Source organism: Mobula hypostoma, chromosome 28 (genome assembly GCF_963921235.1).
Source record: "Mobula hypostoma chromosome 28, sMobHyp1.1, whole genome shotgun sequence".
Classification (NCBI taxonomy): Eukaryota; Metazoa; Chordata; class Chondrichthyes; order Myliobatiformes; family Myliobatidae; genus Mobula; species Mobula hypostoma.
Window position 1 is genome coordinate 34,086,191 of NC_086124.1, and position 15,603 is coordinate 34,101,793.

The following is a 15,603-nucleotide window of genomic DNA, read 5'->3' on the forward strand; positions in this document are numbered from 1 at the left end:
TGTCTGACTCCGGGAGTATGTGATGGGACGGTGTGGAGGGAGCTTCACTCTGTGTCTGACCCCAGGAGTGTGTGATGGGACGGTGTGGAGGGAGATTTACTCTCTGTCTGACCCCGGGAGTGTGTGATGGGACATGTGGAGGGAGATTCACTCTGTGTCTGCCCCCGGGAGTGTGTGATGGGACGGTGTGGAGGGAGCTTCACTGTGTGTCTGACCCCAGGAGTGTGTGATGGGACGGTGTGGAGGGAGATTTACTCTGTGTCTGACCCCTGGAGTGTGTGATGGGATGGTGTGGAGGGAGATTTACTCTGTGTCTGACCCCGGGAGTGTGTGATGGGACGGTGTGGAGAGAGATTTACTCTGTGTCTGACCCCGGGAATGTGTGATGGGATGGTGTGGAGGGAGATTCACTCTGTGTCTGACCCCGGGAGTGTGTGATGGGACGGTGTGGAGGGAGATTCACTCTGTGTCTGACCCCGGGAGTGTGTGATGGGACGGTGTGGAGGGAGATTCACTCTGTGTCTGACCCCAGGAGTGTGTGATGGGACGGTGTGGAGGGAGATTCACTCTGTGTCTGACTCCGGGAGTGTGTGATGGTACGGTGTGGTAGGAGCTTCACTCTGTGTCTGACTCCGGGAGTGTGTGATGGGACGGTGTGGAGGGAGCTTCACTCTGTGTCTGACCCCAGGAGTGTGTGATGGGACGGTGTGGAGGGAGATTTACTCTCTGTCTGACCCCGGGAGTGTGTGATGGGATGTGTGGAGGGAGATTCACTCTGTGTCTGACTCCGGGAGTGTGTGATGGGACGGTGTGGAGGGAGCTTCACTCTGTGTCTGACCCCGGGAGTGTGTGATGGGACGGTGTGGAGGGCGCTTCACTGTGTCTGACCCCAGGAGTGTGTGATGGGACGGTGTGGAGGGAGCTTCACTCTATGTCTGACCCCAGGAGTGTGTGTTGGGACACGGAGTGTTGATCATCAGATTCTCTCCCTCTCTCTCTGTCTATCTCTTGTCCCTCCCTCTGTCCCTTTCTCTTTCCCATCTCCCACTCTCCCTCCCCTCTCACTGTCTCCCTCTCTGTCTCTCCTTGCCCCTCCCTCTCTCTCTCCCTCCCTTTCTCAGCCCGTCTTTCTCCCCCTCTCTGTCTCTCACTCTCCCCCTCTCTTGGTTGTCAGAACGATTTGAGATGGACACGATTGAGAGCATTTAATCGGTGTAGGGAGATCATCCCCAGTATCATTCCCGGCTATAACAACCTGAAAGAACCTCTTTCACACCAAAACCACTCTCATTTTCAAACTTCGGTTTAACTCATGTTTCAGCCCTTATCCCCACGTCCTCAATATCAGGGTCAGTCAGTCCCAAAGCAGAAGGGATTCTACTCACCGGTAAGTACACAAAAATTCTCGCCCTGTGTCTGAGCCCGGGAGTGTGTGATGGGACGGTGTGGAGGGAGTTTCACTCTGCGTCTGACGACGGGAGTGTGTGATGGGACAGTGAGGAGGGACATTCACTCTGCGTCTGACCCCGGGAGTGTGTGATGGGACGGTGTGGAGGGAGTTTCACTCTGTGTCTGACCCCGGGACTGTGTGATGGGACAGTGGGGAGGGAGCTTTATTCTGTGTCTGACCCCGGGAGTGTGTGATGGGACGGCGTGGAGGGAAATTCAGTCTGTGTCTGACCCCAGGAGTGTGTGATGGGACGGTGTGGAGGGAAATTCAGTCTGTGTCTGACCCCAGGAGTGTGTGATGGGACGGTGTGGAGGGAAACTCAGTCCGTGTCTGACCCCAGGAGTGTGTGATGGGACAGTTTGGAGGGAGATTCACTCTGTGTCTGACTCCGGGAGTATGTGATGGGACGGTGTGGAGGGAGCTTCACTCTGTGTCTGACCCCAGGAGTGTGTGATGGGACGGTGTGGAGGGAGATTTACTCTCTGTCTGACCCCGGGAGTGTGTGATGGGACATGTGGAGGGAGATTCACTCTGTGTCTGCCCCCGGGAGTGTGTGATGGGACGGTGTGGAGGGAGCTTCACTGTGTGTCTGACCCCAGGAGTGTGTGATGGGACGGTGGGGAGGGAGCTTTATTCTGTGTCTGACCCCTGGAGTGTGTGATGGGATGGTGTGGAGGGAGATTTACTCTGTGTCTGACCCCGGGAGTGTGTGATGGGACGGTGTGGAGGGAGATTTACTCTGTGTCTGACCCCGGGAATGTGTGATGGGACGGTGTGGAGGGAGATTCACTCTGTGTCTGACCCCGGGAGTGTGTGATGGGACGGTGTGGAGGGAGATTCACTCTGTGTCTGACCCCGGGAGTGTGTGATGGGACGGTGTGGAGGGAGATTCACTCTGTGTCTGACCCCAGGAGTGTGTGATGGGACGGTGTGGAGGGAGATTCACTCTGTGTCTGACTCCGGGAGTGTGTGATGGTACGGTGTGGTAGGAGCTTCACTCTGTGTCTGACTCCGGGAGTGTGTGATGGGACTGTGTGCAGGGAGCTTCACTCTGTGTCTGACCCCAGGAGTGTGTGATGGGACGGTGTGGAGGGAGATTTACTCTCTGTCTGACCCCGGGAGTGTGTGATGGGATGTGTGGAGGGAGATTCACTCTGTGTCTGACTCCGGGAGTGTGTGATGGGACGGTGTGGAGGGAGCTTCACTCTGTGTCTGACCCCAGGAGTGTGTGTTGGGACACGGAGTGTTGATCATCAGATTCTCTCCCTCTCTCTCTGTCTATCTCTTGTCCCTCCCTCTGTCCCTTTCTCTTTCCCATCTCCCACTCTCCCTCCCCTCTCACTGTCTCCCTCTCTGTCTCTCCTTGCCCCTCCCTCTCTCTCTCCCTCCCTTTCTCAGCCCGTCTTTCTCCCCCTCTCTGTCTCTCACTCTCCCCCTCTCTTGTTTGTCAGAACGATTTGAGATGGACACTATTGAGAGCATTTAATCGTTGTAGGGAGATCATCCCCAGTATCATTCCCGGCTATAACAACCTGAAAGAACCTCTTTCACACCAAAACCACTCTCATTTTCAAACTTCTGTTTACCTCATTTTTCAGCCCTTATCCCCACATCTTCAATATCAGGGTCAGTCAGTCCCAAAGCAGAAGGGATTCTACTCACCGGTAAGTACACAAAAATTCTTGCCCTGTGTCTGAGCCCGGGAGTGTGTGATGGGATGGTGTGGAGGGTGTTTCACTCTGCGTCTGACAACGGGAGTGTGTGATGGGACAGTGTGGAGGGAGATTCACTCTGCGTCTGACCCCGGGAGAATGTGATGGGACGGTGTGGAGGGAGCTTCACTCTGTGTCTGACCCTGGGAGTGTGTGATGGGATGGTGTGGAGGGAGATTCACTCTGCTGTCTGACCCCGGGAGTGTGTGATGGGACGGTGTGGAGGGAGTTTCACTCTGTGTCTGACCCCGGGACTGTGTGATGGGACAGTGGGGAGGGAGCTTCATTCTGTGTCTGACCCCGGGAGTGTGTGATGGGACGGCGTGGAGGGAAATTCAGTCTGTGTCTGACCCCAGGAGTGTGTGATGGGACGGTGTGGAGGGAAATTCAGTCTGTGTCTGACCCCAGGAGTGTGTGATGGGACGGTGTGGAGGGAAACTCAGTCCGTGTCTGACTCCAGGAGTGTGTGATGGGACAGTTTGGAGGGAGATTCACTCTGTGTCTGACTCCGGGAGTATGTGATGGGACGGTGTGGAGGGAGCTTCACTCTGTGTCTGACCCCAGGAGTGTGTGATGGGACGGTGTGGAGGGAGATTTACTCTCTGTCTGACCCCGGGAGTGTGTGATGGGACATGTGGAGGGAGATTCACTCTGTGTCTGCCCCCGGGAGTGTGTGATGGGACGGTGTGGAGGGAGATTCACTCTGTGTCTGACCCCAGGAGTGTGTGATGGGACGGTGTGGAGGGAGATTCACTCTGTGTCTGACTCCGGGAGTGTGTGATGGTACGGTGTGGTAGGAGCTTCACTCTGTGTCTGACTCCAGGAGTGTGTGATGGGACGGTGTGGAGGGAGCTTCACTCTGTGTCTGACCCCAGGAGTGTGTGATGGGACGGTGTGGAGGGAGATTTACTCTCTGTCTGACCCCGGGAGTGTGTGATGGGATGTGTGGAGGGAGATTCACTCTGTGTCTGACCCCGGGAGTGTGTGATGGGACGGTGTGGAGGGAGATTCACTCTGTGTCTGACCCCGGGAGTGTGTGATGGGACGGTGTGGAGGGAGATTCACTCTGTGTCTGACCCCAGGAGTGTGTGATGGGACGGTGTGGAGGGAGATTCACTCTGTGTCTGACTCCGGGAGTGTGTGATGGTACGGTGTGGTAGGAGCTTCACTCTGTGTCTGACTCCGGGAGTGTGTGATGGGACGGTGTGGAGGGAGCTTCACTCTGTGTCTGACCCCAGGAGTGTGTGATGGGACGGTGTGGAGGGAGATTTACTCTCTGTCTGACCCCGGGAGTGTGTGATGGGACATGTGGAGGGAGATTCACTCTGTGTCTGCCCCCGGGAGTGTGTGATGGGACGGTGTGGAGGGAGATTCACTCTGTGTCTGACTCCGGGAGTGTGTGATGGGACGGTGTGGAGGGAGCTTCACTGTGTCTGACCCCAGGAGTGTGTGATGGGACGGTGTGGAGGGAGCTTCACTCTGTGTCTGACCCCAGGAGTGTGTGTTGGGACACGGAGTGTTGATCATCAGATTCTCTCCCTCTCTCTCTGTCTATCTCTTGTCCCTCCCTCTGTCCCTTTCTCTTTCCCATCTCCCACTCTCCCTCCCCTCTCACTGTCTCCCTCTCTGTCTCTCCTTGCCCCTCCCTCTCTCTCTCCCTCCCTTTCTCAGCCCGTCTTTCTCCCCCTCTCTGTCTCTCACTCTCCCCCTCTCTTGTTTGTCAGAACGATTTGAGATGGACACTATTGAGAGCATTTAATCGTTGTAGGGAGATCATCCCCAGTATCATTCCCGGCTATAACAACCTGAAAGAACCTCTTTCACACCAAAACCACTCTCATTTTCAAACTTCTGTTTACCTCATTTTTCAGCCCTTATCCCCACATCTTCAATATCAGGGTCAGTCAGTCCCAAAGCAGAAGGGATTCTACTCACCGGTAAGTACACAAAAATTCTCGCCCTGTGTCTGAGCCCGGGAGTGTGTGATGGGATGGTGTGGAGGGTGTTTCACTCTGCGTCTGACAACGGGAGTGTGTGATGGGACAGTGTGGAGGGAGATTCACTCTGCGTCTGACCCCGGGAGAATGTGATGGGACGGTGTGGAGGGAGCTTCACTCTGTGTCTGACCCTGGGAGTGTGTGATGGGATGGTGTGGAGGGAGATTCACTCTGCTGTCTGACCCCGGGAGTGTGTGATGGGACGGTGTGGAGGGAGCTTCACTGTGTCTGAGCCCGGGAGTGTGTGATGGGACGGTGTGGAGGGAGCTTCACTCTGCGTCTGACCCTGGGAGTGTGTGATGGGACGGTATGGAGGGAGATTCACTCCGCGTCTGACCCCGGGAGTGTATGATGGGACGGTGTGGAGGGAGACTCACTCTGCGTCTGACCCCGGGAGTGTGTGATGGGACAGTGTGGAGGGAGCTTCACTGTGTCTGACCCCGGGAGTGTGTGATGGGACACGGAGTGTTGATCGTCAGATTCTCTCCCTTTCTCTCTGTCTATCTCTTGTCCCTCCCTCTGTCCCTTTCTCTTTCCCATCTCCCACTCTCCCTCCCCTCTCACTGTCTCCCTCTCTGTCTCTCCTTGCCCTTCCCTCTCTCTCTCCCTCCCTTTCTCAGGCCGTCTTTCTCCCCCTCTCTGTCTCTCACTCTCCCCCTCTCTTGGTTGTGAGAACGATTTGAGATGGACACTATTGAGAGTATTTAATCGGTGTAGGGAGATCATCCCCAGTATCATTCCCGGCTATAACAACCTGAAAGAACCTCTTTCACACCAAAACCACTCTCATTTTCAAACTTCGGTTTAACTCATGTTTCAGCCCTTATCCCCACGTCCTCAATATCAGGGTCAGTCAGTCCCAAAGCAGAAGGGATTCTACTCACCGGTAAGTACACAAAAATTCTCGCCCTGTGTCTGAGCCCGGGAATGTGTGATGGGACAGTGTGGAGGGACATTCACTCTGCGTCTGACCCCGGGAGTGTGTGATGGGACGGTGTGGAGGGAGATTCACTCTGCTGTCTGACCCCGGGAGTGTGTGATGGGACGTGTGGAGGGAGATTCACTCTGTGTCTGCCCCCGGGAGTGTGTGATGGGACGGTGTGGAGGGAGATTCACTCTGTGTCTGACCCTGGGAGTGTGTGATGGGACGGTGTGGAGGGAGATTCACTCTGTGTCTGACCCCAGGAGTGTGTGATGGGACAGTGTGCAGGGAGATTCTCTCTGTGTCTGACCTCGGGAGTGTGTGATGGGACGGTGTGGAGGGAGCTTCACTCTGTGTCTGACCCCAGGAGTGTGTGATGGGACGGTGTGGAGGGACATTCACTCTGCGTCTGACCCCGGGAGTGTGTGATGGGACGGTGTGGAGGGAGATTCACTCTGTGTCTGACCCCAGGAGTGTGTGATGGGACGGTGTGGAGGGAGATTCACTCTGTGTCTGCCCCCGGGAGTGTGTGATGGGACGGTGTGGAGGGAGATTCACTCTGTGTCTGACCCCAGGAGTGTGTGATGGGACGGTGTGCAGGGAGATTCTCTCTGTGTCTGACCCCGGGACTGTGTGATGGGACGGTGTGGAGGGAGCTTCACTCTGTGTCTGACCCCAGGAGTGTGTGATGGGATGGTGTGGAGGGACATTGACTCTGCGTCTGACCCCGGGAGTGTGTGATGGGACGGTGTGGAGGGAGATTCACTCTGTGTCTGACTCCGGGAGTGTGTGATGGGACGGTGTGGAGGGAGCTTCACTCTGTGTCTGACCCCGGGAGTGTGTGATGGGACGGTGTGGAGGGAGCTTCACTGTGTCTGACCCCGGGAGTGTGTGATGGGACGTGTGGAGGGAGATTCACTCTGTGTCTGCCCCCGGGAGTGTGTGATGGGACGGTGTGGAGGGAGATTCACTCTGTGTCTGACCCCGGGAGTGTGTGATGGGACGGTGTGGAGGGAGATTCACTCTGTGTCTGACCCTTTTTTTTTTTTTTTTTTTACAAAATTCTTTATTACAAATGTCGGTGCTATACAATATTTACAAACCCAGTGACTAACATATTTACTACACTACAAACAGACAATACATCTTAAACCAATATATTGCCATCCTCATCAATGATGGCATTTACACCCCGCGGAGCCCAACGGTCCCGGAACACCTCTACGGTCGCCGTGGACTGTGCGTATTCCTTTTCAATGTTCACCCGGGCACGAACATACCCCCTAAACATAGCCAGGCAGTCCGCCCGGGGAGAACCTCCTGCCACCCTTTTCCAGGAGCCACGGATGGCAATTTTCGCCAGCCCCAGGAGCAAGTTGACAAGGACATCCTCATCCCTCTGTGCCCCCCTCCTTACTGGATGACCATATATAAATAGGGTGGGACTGAAATGCAACCAGAAGGCGAGAAGCAGCCCACGCAAAAACGCGAAAAGGGGCTGCAGCCTCACACACTCCACGTACATGTGGTACACGGTCTCCTCCAGCCCGCAGAAGTGACACGCGGCTGGGAGATCCGTGTACAGACTAAAGAACTTATTGCAGGGCACCGCTTTATGCAGCACCCTCCAGCCGAGATCCCCAAGGTGCATGGGGAGGACTCCCTTGTAAAGGGACTTCCATTGGGGACCCCCCTCACCTCCAGGTGGACAGACCGACCGCCATGGCGTGTCGGGACGGTGGACAAAGGCTAGGAAGTGGAGGGTGTGGAGCAGCAGCCCATAAAGGTACCTCCTGCCTGCATCCCTGAATGGGATTGTGGGTGTCGATGAAAGACGGCTCAAGTTGTGTGGATTCGTCTCTCGGGTAAGGCTGCGGGGCCTGGGCCCGACGAGCAGCTCAGCTTGAGTCGATCCACACACCTGAGCCGCACCGACATCCGCTGAGGCAGGGCAAGGGTCGGCCAGGACCCCGCCCTCTGCCAGAGGAGGGGATTCCCGGCCTGAGGCAACCATGTTCCAGACTCTCAGTAGGTCCTGATAGAAGCCGGGCAGCCTCTGCAAAGCAGCACGGCTGACGCCTGCCGGTGGTAGCTGCATATCTTCGTGAAGGCAGCAGCCCCTCCGGAGGAAGAAAGTCGCCAACACGTGCCACCTGGGAGGGCGCTCGGCGTACAGGAATCTCTGCAGAGTCCTGAGGCGGAGAGCCGCCAGTCGTGTGCGTACACACACCAGCGACTGTCCGCCCTCTCCTACTGGGAGACTCAGAACCGCTGCAGAGACCCAGTGTTTCCTGTTTCCCCAGAAGAAGTCCACCAGCTTCCTCTGCATTCTCGCAACAAAAGGGGCAGGGGGGGCCAAGGTGACCATCCGGTACCACAACATGGAGGCCACCAGCTGGTTTATGACCACCACCCTGCCTCGATAGGAAAGCACCCTGAGAAGGCCTGACCAGCGCCCAAGCCGGGCCATGACCTTTGTCTCCAGGTCCTGCCAGTTCGCCAGCCAGGTCTCCCCAGAAGGACTCAGGTAGACTCCCAGATAGAGAAGACGTCTGGTGCTCCACTCAAAAGCTCTCATCTCCTCCGGCAGGGAGTCCACCTGCCACTGGCCTACTAAGAGTCCGGAACATTTCGCCCAGTTGATCCTGGCGGAGGATGCCGCCGAGAAAACATCTTGGCACTCGCGCATCCTCCGCAGGTCACAGGGGTCTGTCATCATGAGGAGTACGTCATCGGCGTAGGCCGAGAGGACGACCCTCATGTCCGGTTCGCGCAGAACCAGACCTGTCAGCCTTCGCCGAAGAAGGCCGAGGAATGGCTCGACACAGATCGCATACAGTTGACCGGACATGGGGCACCCTTGACGCACTCCTCTTCGGAAGTGGATAGGTCCTGTCAGTGATCCGTTGATCTTAACTAGGCACTCTGCGGCAGAGTACAGGAGCCGAACTCGGGCCACAAAGTGTGGTCCGAGCCCAAAAGCCTGCAGGGTGCCCAGCAGGAAACTGTGGTCCACCCGGTCAAACGCCTTCTCCTGGTCAAGAGAAAGAAACGCTGCCGGGGTCCCAGTCTCCTGGAGCAGGTGGATCAGGTCCCGTACTAGGTGGACATTGTCCTGGATGGAGCGGCCCGGGACCGTGTAAGATTGGTCAGGATGGACCACCTGTCCAATTACCGAACCCAGACGGTTGGCCATTGCCCGGGCGAAGATCTTGTAGTCCGCGCACAAGAGGGAGACCGGCCGCCAGTTCTTTAGCAGGCGGAGGTCTCCCTTCTTGGGCAGTAGGACCACAACAGCTCTTCGCCATGAGAGGGGCATTTCTCCGGTGGCTAGGCTCTCCCCTAGGACAAGGCTGTAATCATCCCCCAGGACATCCCAAAAAGCCTGATAAAACTCAACACTCAGTCCATCCAAACCAGGGGACTTGCCCCTCCGGAGTTGCCGAAGGGCAGTGGACAGCTCCTCCCGAGTCAGGGGGGCATCCAGACGCACTGCATCCTCTGGACTGACCTTAGGCAAATCCTTCCAGACCTCATTGCACGCCTCCGCATTTGACGGATCAGGCGAGAATAAGGACCGATAGAATGAACGGACCTCGTTGTTAATTCCATCAGGGTCCGTGATGGAGGAGCCATCGGCAGCCAGCAATTCCACTAGCTGCTTTTGAACTCCCCGCCACCTCTCCAACGAGTAGAAGAAGGGTGAGCCACGGTCCAAATCCTGCAGCATTTGGATCCGTGACCTCACGTACGCACCTCGGGACTGCTGAAGCTGCAAGTCCCTTAGTGCGTCCTTCTTCTCCTGGTATTCCTGCCACAGCTGCTGGTCTCCAGTGGTCGGACCGAGGCGGGACTCCAGGTCAAGCAACGCTCTCTCAAGCCGCTCAATCTCAGAGCCCCGCCCTTTGGTCGACCCCCTAGTGTACTCCCGACATAAAAACCGGATGTGGGCTTTGCCCACATCCCACCATAGCCGTAGGGAGCAGAACTCTCTCCGCCTCTCCTTCCAGGAGACCCAGAACGCTCGGAACGAATCCCGGAAACGGCTGTCCTCCAGCAGCCGGTTGTTAAAATGCCAATACCCGGATCCCACCCGAGGGTGTAGTGGAATAAATTCCATCCACACAAGGTGATGATCCGAGCACGACACTGGCCGCATGGAGGACGCCGACACGCGGGAGGCGTAGGCCCGAGAGATGTAAATGCGGTCTATCCTGGAACCTCCTTCTCTTGACCTTCTCGAGAAGGTGCTAGAGTCGGGGTGAAAATTCCGCCAGCTGTCCACCAAGTCAAAGGAGCCGACTAGCTCCTTTAACTTTTTTGCTGATGCTGGGTCGCGTTGGAGGCCCGAACGGTCCTCCGCCTCGAGGGTACAATTGAAATCTCCCCCGAGGATGACGCAGTCCCCAGGATCGATGGAGCTCAGCAGGGTGGACAGCTGACAGAATAGGCGCGTCTGCATCACACCGCGCCTGGGAGCGTACACATTGATAAAAAGCAATGGTACGCCATCCAGGCGCACAACCAGGTGGAGTAGACGGCCGGGCACAACGTCTTGGACCCTTTCAATTACTGGCTGGAAGGTCGGGGCCAACAGGATCGCCACCCCGCTAGAAATGGAGCTGAGGTGGCTCATGTAGACCCCGCCTTGCCACTCCAGGAGCCAAGCAGACTCGTCCCCAGGGATGGTATGGGTTTCCTGCAGGAAACTCACCGTATACCGCCCATCCCTGAGGACTGAGAGATTGTTATGCCTGCGAAGAGGACCCCTGCTGCCGTTTACATTGAGACTAGCTATGGTAAGCTTCATGGCGGGAGCACACTAGGTCTCAGCAGCTGCGCCCATTTCGGTGAGAGCGGAGGCGCCTTCCACCACACTGTCCGGAAAGAAAGCAAGGATACCTTTTGCTTTCCGGGCTCGAGCGGTACCAGCAACACCCTGTGACCCACCATCCCCCGTAGGAGCGAGGCTGCTTCTCCCTCTGATGTCCCTTACTAGGTCATCCAGGAAAGATTTTAGTTGCCGTCTGTCGTTCCCCACCACCGCATTCCTCTTTCCCTTTCCCTTTCGTCTGAGGATGACTCGCAGGGACCTCACCAGCCTCGGCATGCTGGGCCAGCGAAGCGAGGCTAGCTGAGGCCGGTGCTTGGCACCCTCAGAGGTGAGAATGAAATGCTTAATTTCCTCTACAGGTATCAATGGAGATTTCTCAGGAGGGGTGAGGATGTCCATTGTTTCACTATCGAAAGAGTCCCCCTCCAACCCGTCACTGCAGACAGAATCCCCATCGGCCTCCCCGCATGTTCCAATAGATGGCTGCGCCTGTGACCCACACCGCGCAGCGGGCACCTCGCTCTTACCTGCCTGCTCCACCGTCGCATCAGCCTCATCCACATTTGCGACAGTGGAGAGACAATCCCCAGGGACTCCCTGCAAGTCATTTATTGCTGGGGTCGATGTGCACAGAATATCGTCCTCCCTAGGGGGCAGGCATAGAGGGGAACCCGGCACCTTTGGTCCAAGGGATTCATAAGCCGCCTGGTGCTGAGAATGAGAGAGCTTTGCCTCGTCTCCTCTTACACTATTCGGTACACTGGCCTCCAGAGAGGCGCTGACTTGTAGGTCCTGGGTGGAGGCCTCCAGGGCTGCCTCATTTGTGCAAACAGGCCTATCACAAGCTTTTTGCACAACCACACCATCTACCCCAGGACTGGTGGCTACATCTGAGGACTCAGGTTTAGAACCAACCCCTACCCGGATTCCCACCCCTTCCTGGGACTCCCCCGCATCTACATCCCCTGCCCTCTTGCGGGAACGTTCCCTTCTCCTCTTCACGCTGGAGGAGCACACAGGTGCAGGCTTCACCGATGGGGCGGCGCCTTCTGTTTCCATCGCCCCGTCTGCTTGCGCACCTCCCCGAGTCCCACGCTCCACTTCAGACGAAATGGGTGTGAGCTCTGCGGCCTCAAAGGCCCGCTTCTTACTATGTTTGGATTTCCCCTTTGCCTTCTTACTCCGCACAGACTCCACCCCGTCCCCCACCTGAACTACAGGGAGAGGAGCAGGGACCGACCCAACCGTAGAAGTAGGGACAGGGGTAGGGGTAGGGGCAGGGTGAGGGGCTGGGGCAGGATCACGGGCGGGGGCAGGGTCAGATGCAGGTGCAGGCGCACGCGCAGGAGTAGGATCAGGGGCAGAGGTAGCTGCGGCACTGGTGCCCGAAGTGGGCTCCCTCGGGTTCCGGGCGGCAGGACAGTCCCTCCGAAAGTGCCCCACCTCCCTGCACGCATGGCACCGTGGGCGCTCGGAGCTCCAGTACACCTGATAATCTACTCCCTCGTGCCGGACAGTAAAGCGGCCCTCAACATCGTCCTCCCTCTCCAGCTGCATGAAAACCTGACGCCGGAAAGAGATTACGGTGCGGAGGTTGCGTCTCTTAAATTTGTGTCGGATGGCAGTGATCTCCGACCTTACTTGCCCTAAACGGGCCAGTGGGGGAAGCAAGTCCTCATTTGGAATGAAAGGCTTAACATGCCCAAGCACGATACGTTGCGTGGGGGCCGTCACCAGCTCCATAGGTAAAAAGATGTTGTCCACCGTGACTCCCCTGCTTAGGGCCCGGTGCACTAGCTCTTCATTCACCAGATAGAACACCGCCTTTCCGAACTCCTTCTCGGTGGCCAGAATACCACCTTTCCCCACAAGGTCCTCCATTGCCTCCGTACACTTTTCTAGTGTCATTCCAGGGCGCAAAATACATTGCACCCCACGTTCCACCTTCACCGACCGAAACAGGGCGTTGTCCGAGGCCGGGGAGGCAGCCGCCCTTGCGTAACTCCCCGAAGGCCCGCGACTCCCTGGAGACCGGTCCGGCATGCTGGCGCTCTTTCCAGTCCGAGAATCCTACAGCGCTGTCGATTAGAAGTCCTGGAGCGAAACGAGTAACTGGCCGGGAAAGTTTGCAGTCGACAGTTCCTCGCTGGCTCGGCGCCAGGAAAGGCTCCGTCGGACTTGCAGAGACCCAGGCCGGGAGAGGCCGAAACGTCCTTCCAGATGCTCCGGCACCGGCACCGGCACCGACACCGGACGAAAAATCAGGAAAACAATGGAGGAGGAACGTTGCCCCGATGTCAATGGGGGGAAAACGACGGCGTTTGCCTCCGGTTTTGGAGCGAACCGGCTTACTGGCGAGTTGCCAGCGGCCGCAGCTGGGAGCTACACAGTAAGCAGCCGCCAACAAACCCAGTCCAAACCGGTAGCAAAACTCCACACCGAGCTTCCACACCAACGCCGTCACTCACTCAGTTGTCCAAGAGACTTTTAGAGCCACCTCCAAAGTATTCCACGAACTTTATCCAGTAGTTTTCCTTCGATTTCTCCCAGCTCAGTCAGCACAGCTCCTCTCTGGGTCTGACCCTGGGAGTGTGTGATGGGACGGTGTGGAGGGAGACTCACTCTGCGTCTGACCCCGGGAGTGTGTGATGGGACGGTGTGGAGGGAGCTTCACTGTATCTGACCCCGGGAGTGTGTGATGGGACGGTGTGGAGGGAGATTCACTCTGTGTCTGACCCTGGGAGTGTGTGATGGGACGGTGTGGAGGGAGATTCACTCTGTGTCTGACCCCGGGAGTGTGTGATGGGACAGTGTGGAGGGAGCTTCACTCTGTGTCTGACCCCAGGAGTGTGTGATGGGACGGTGTGGAGGGAGCTTCACTCTGTGTCTGACCCCAGGAGTGTGTGATGGGACACGGTGTGTTGATCGTCAGATTCTCTCCCTCTCTCTCTGTCTATCTCTTGTCCCTCCCTCTGTCCCTTTCTCTTTCCCATCTCCCACTCTCCCTCCCCTCTCACTGTCTCCCTCTCTGTCTCTCCTTGCCCCTCCCTCTCTCTCTCCCTCCCTTTCTCAGCCCGTCTTTCTCCCCCTCTCTGTCTCTCACTCTCCCCCTCTCTTGGTTGTCAGAACGATTTGAGATGGACACTACAGAGAGCATTTAATCGTTGTAGGGAGATCATCCCCAGTATCATTCCCGGCTATAACAACCTGAAAGAACCTCTTTCACACCAAAACCACTCTCATTTTCAAACTTCTGTTTACCTCATGTTTCAGCCCTTATCCCCACGTCCTCAATATCAGGGTCAGTCAGTCCTAGAGCAGAAGGGTTTCTACTCACCAGTAAGTACACAAAAATTCTCGCCCTGTGTCTGAGCCCGGGAGTGTGTGATGGGACGGTGTGGAGGGAGATTCACTCTGTGTCTGACCCCGGGAGTGTGTGATGGGACGGTGTGGAGGGGGATTCACTCTGTGTCTGACCCCAGGAGTGTGTGATGGGACGGTGTGGAGGGAGATTTACTCTCTGTCTGACCCCGGGAGTGTGTGATGGGACGTGTGGAGGGAGATTCACTCTGTGTCTGACTCCGGGAGTGTGTGATGGGATGGTGTGGAGGGAGCTTCACTCTGTGTCTGACCCCGGGAGTGTGTGATGGGACGGTGTGGAGGGAGCTTCACTGTGTCTGACCCCGGGAGTGTGTGATGGGACGTGTGGAGGGAGATTCACTCTGTGTCTGCCCCCGGGAGTGTGTGATGGGATGGTGTGGAGGGAGATTCACTCTGTGTCTGACCCCAGGAGTGTGTGATGGGACGGTGTGCAGGGAGATTCACTCTGTTTCTGACCCCAGGAGTGTGTGATGGGACGGTGTGGAGGGAGATTCACTCTGTGTCTGACCCCGGGAGTGTGTGATGGGTCGGTGCGGAGGGAGCTTCACTCTGTGTCTGACCCCGGGAGTGTGTGATGGGACAGTGTGGAGGGAGCTTCACTCTGTGTCTGACCCCGGGAGTGTGTGATGGGACGGTGTGGAGGGAGCTTCACTCTGTGTCTGACCCCGGGAGTGTGTGATGGGATGGTGTGGAGGGAGATTCACTCTGTGTCTGACCCCGGGAGTGTGTGATGGGACGGTGCGGAGGGAGCTTCACTCTGTGTCTGACCCCGGGAGTGTGTGATGGGATGGTGTGGAGGGAGATTCACTCTGTGTCTGACCCCGGGGTGTGTGATGGGATGGTGCGGAGGGAGCTTCACTTTGTGTCTGATCCTGGGAGTGTGTGATGGGACGGTGTGGAGGGAGATTCAGTCTGTGTCTGTCCCCGGGAGTGTGTGATGGGACGGTGCGGAGGGAGCTTCACTCTGTGTCTGACCCCGGGGTGTGTGATGGGACGGTGCGGAGGGAGCTTCACTTTGTGTCTGATCCTGGGAGTGTGTGATAGGACGGTGTGGAGGGAGCTTCACTGTGTGTCTGACCCCGGGAGTGTGTGATGGGACAGTGTGGAGGGAGCTTCACTCTGTGTCTGACCCCGGGTGTGTGTGATGGGACGGTGTGGAGGGAGTTTCACTCTGTGTCTGACTCCGGGAGTGTGTGATGGGACGGTGTGGAGGGAGCTTCACTCTGTGTCTGACCCCGGGAGTGTGTGATGGGACGGTGTGGAGGGAGCTTCACTCTGTGTCTGACCCCGGGAGTGTGTGATGGGAC

General features: G+C 57.0%; 1 protein-coding gene across 1 annotated transcript in view; it reads left to right on the forward strand.

Annotated features, from left to right (window-relative positions):
- The window catches only part of LOC134338800 (protein kinase C alpha type-like), a 171,071-nt gene that overhangs the window by 100,137 nt on the left and 55,331 nt on the right, over positions 1-15,603 (forward strand). The window lies entirely within an intron of this gene.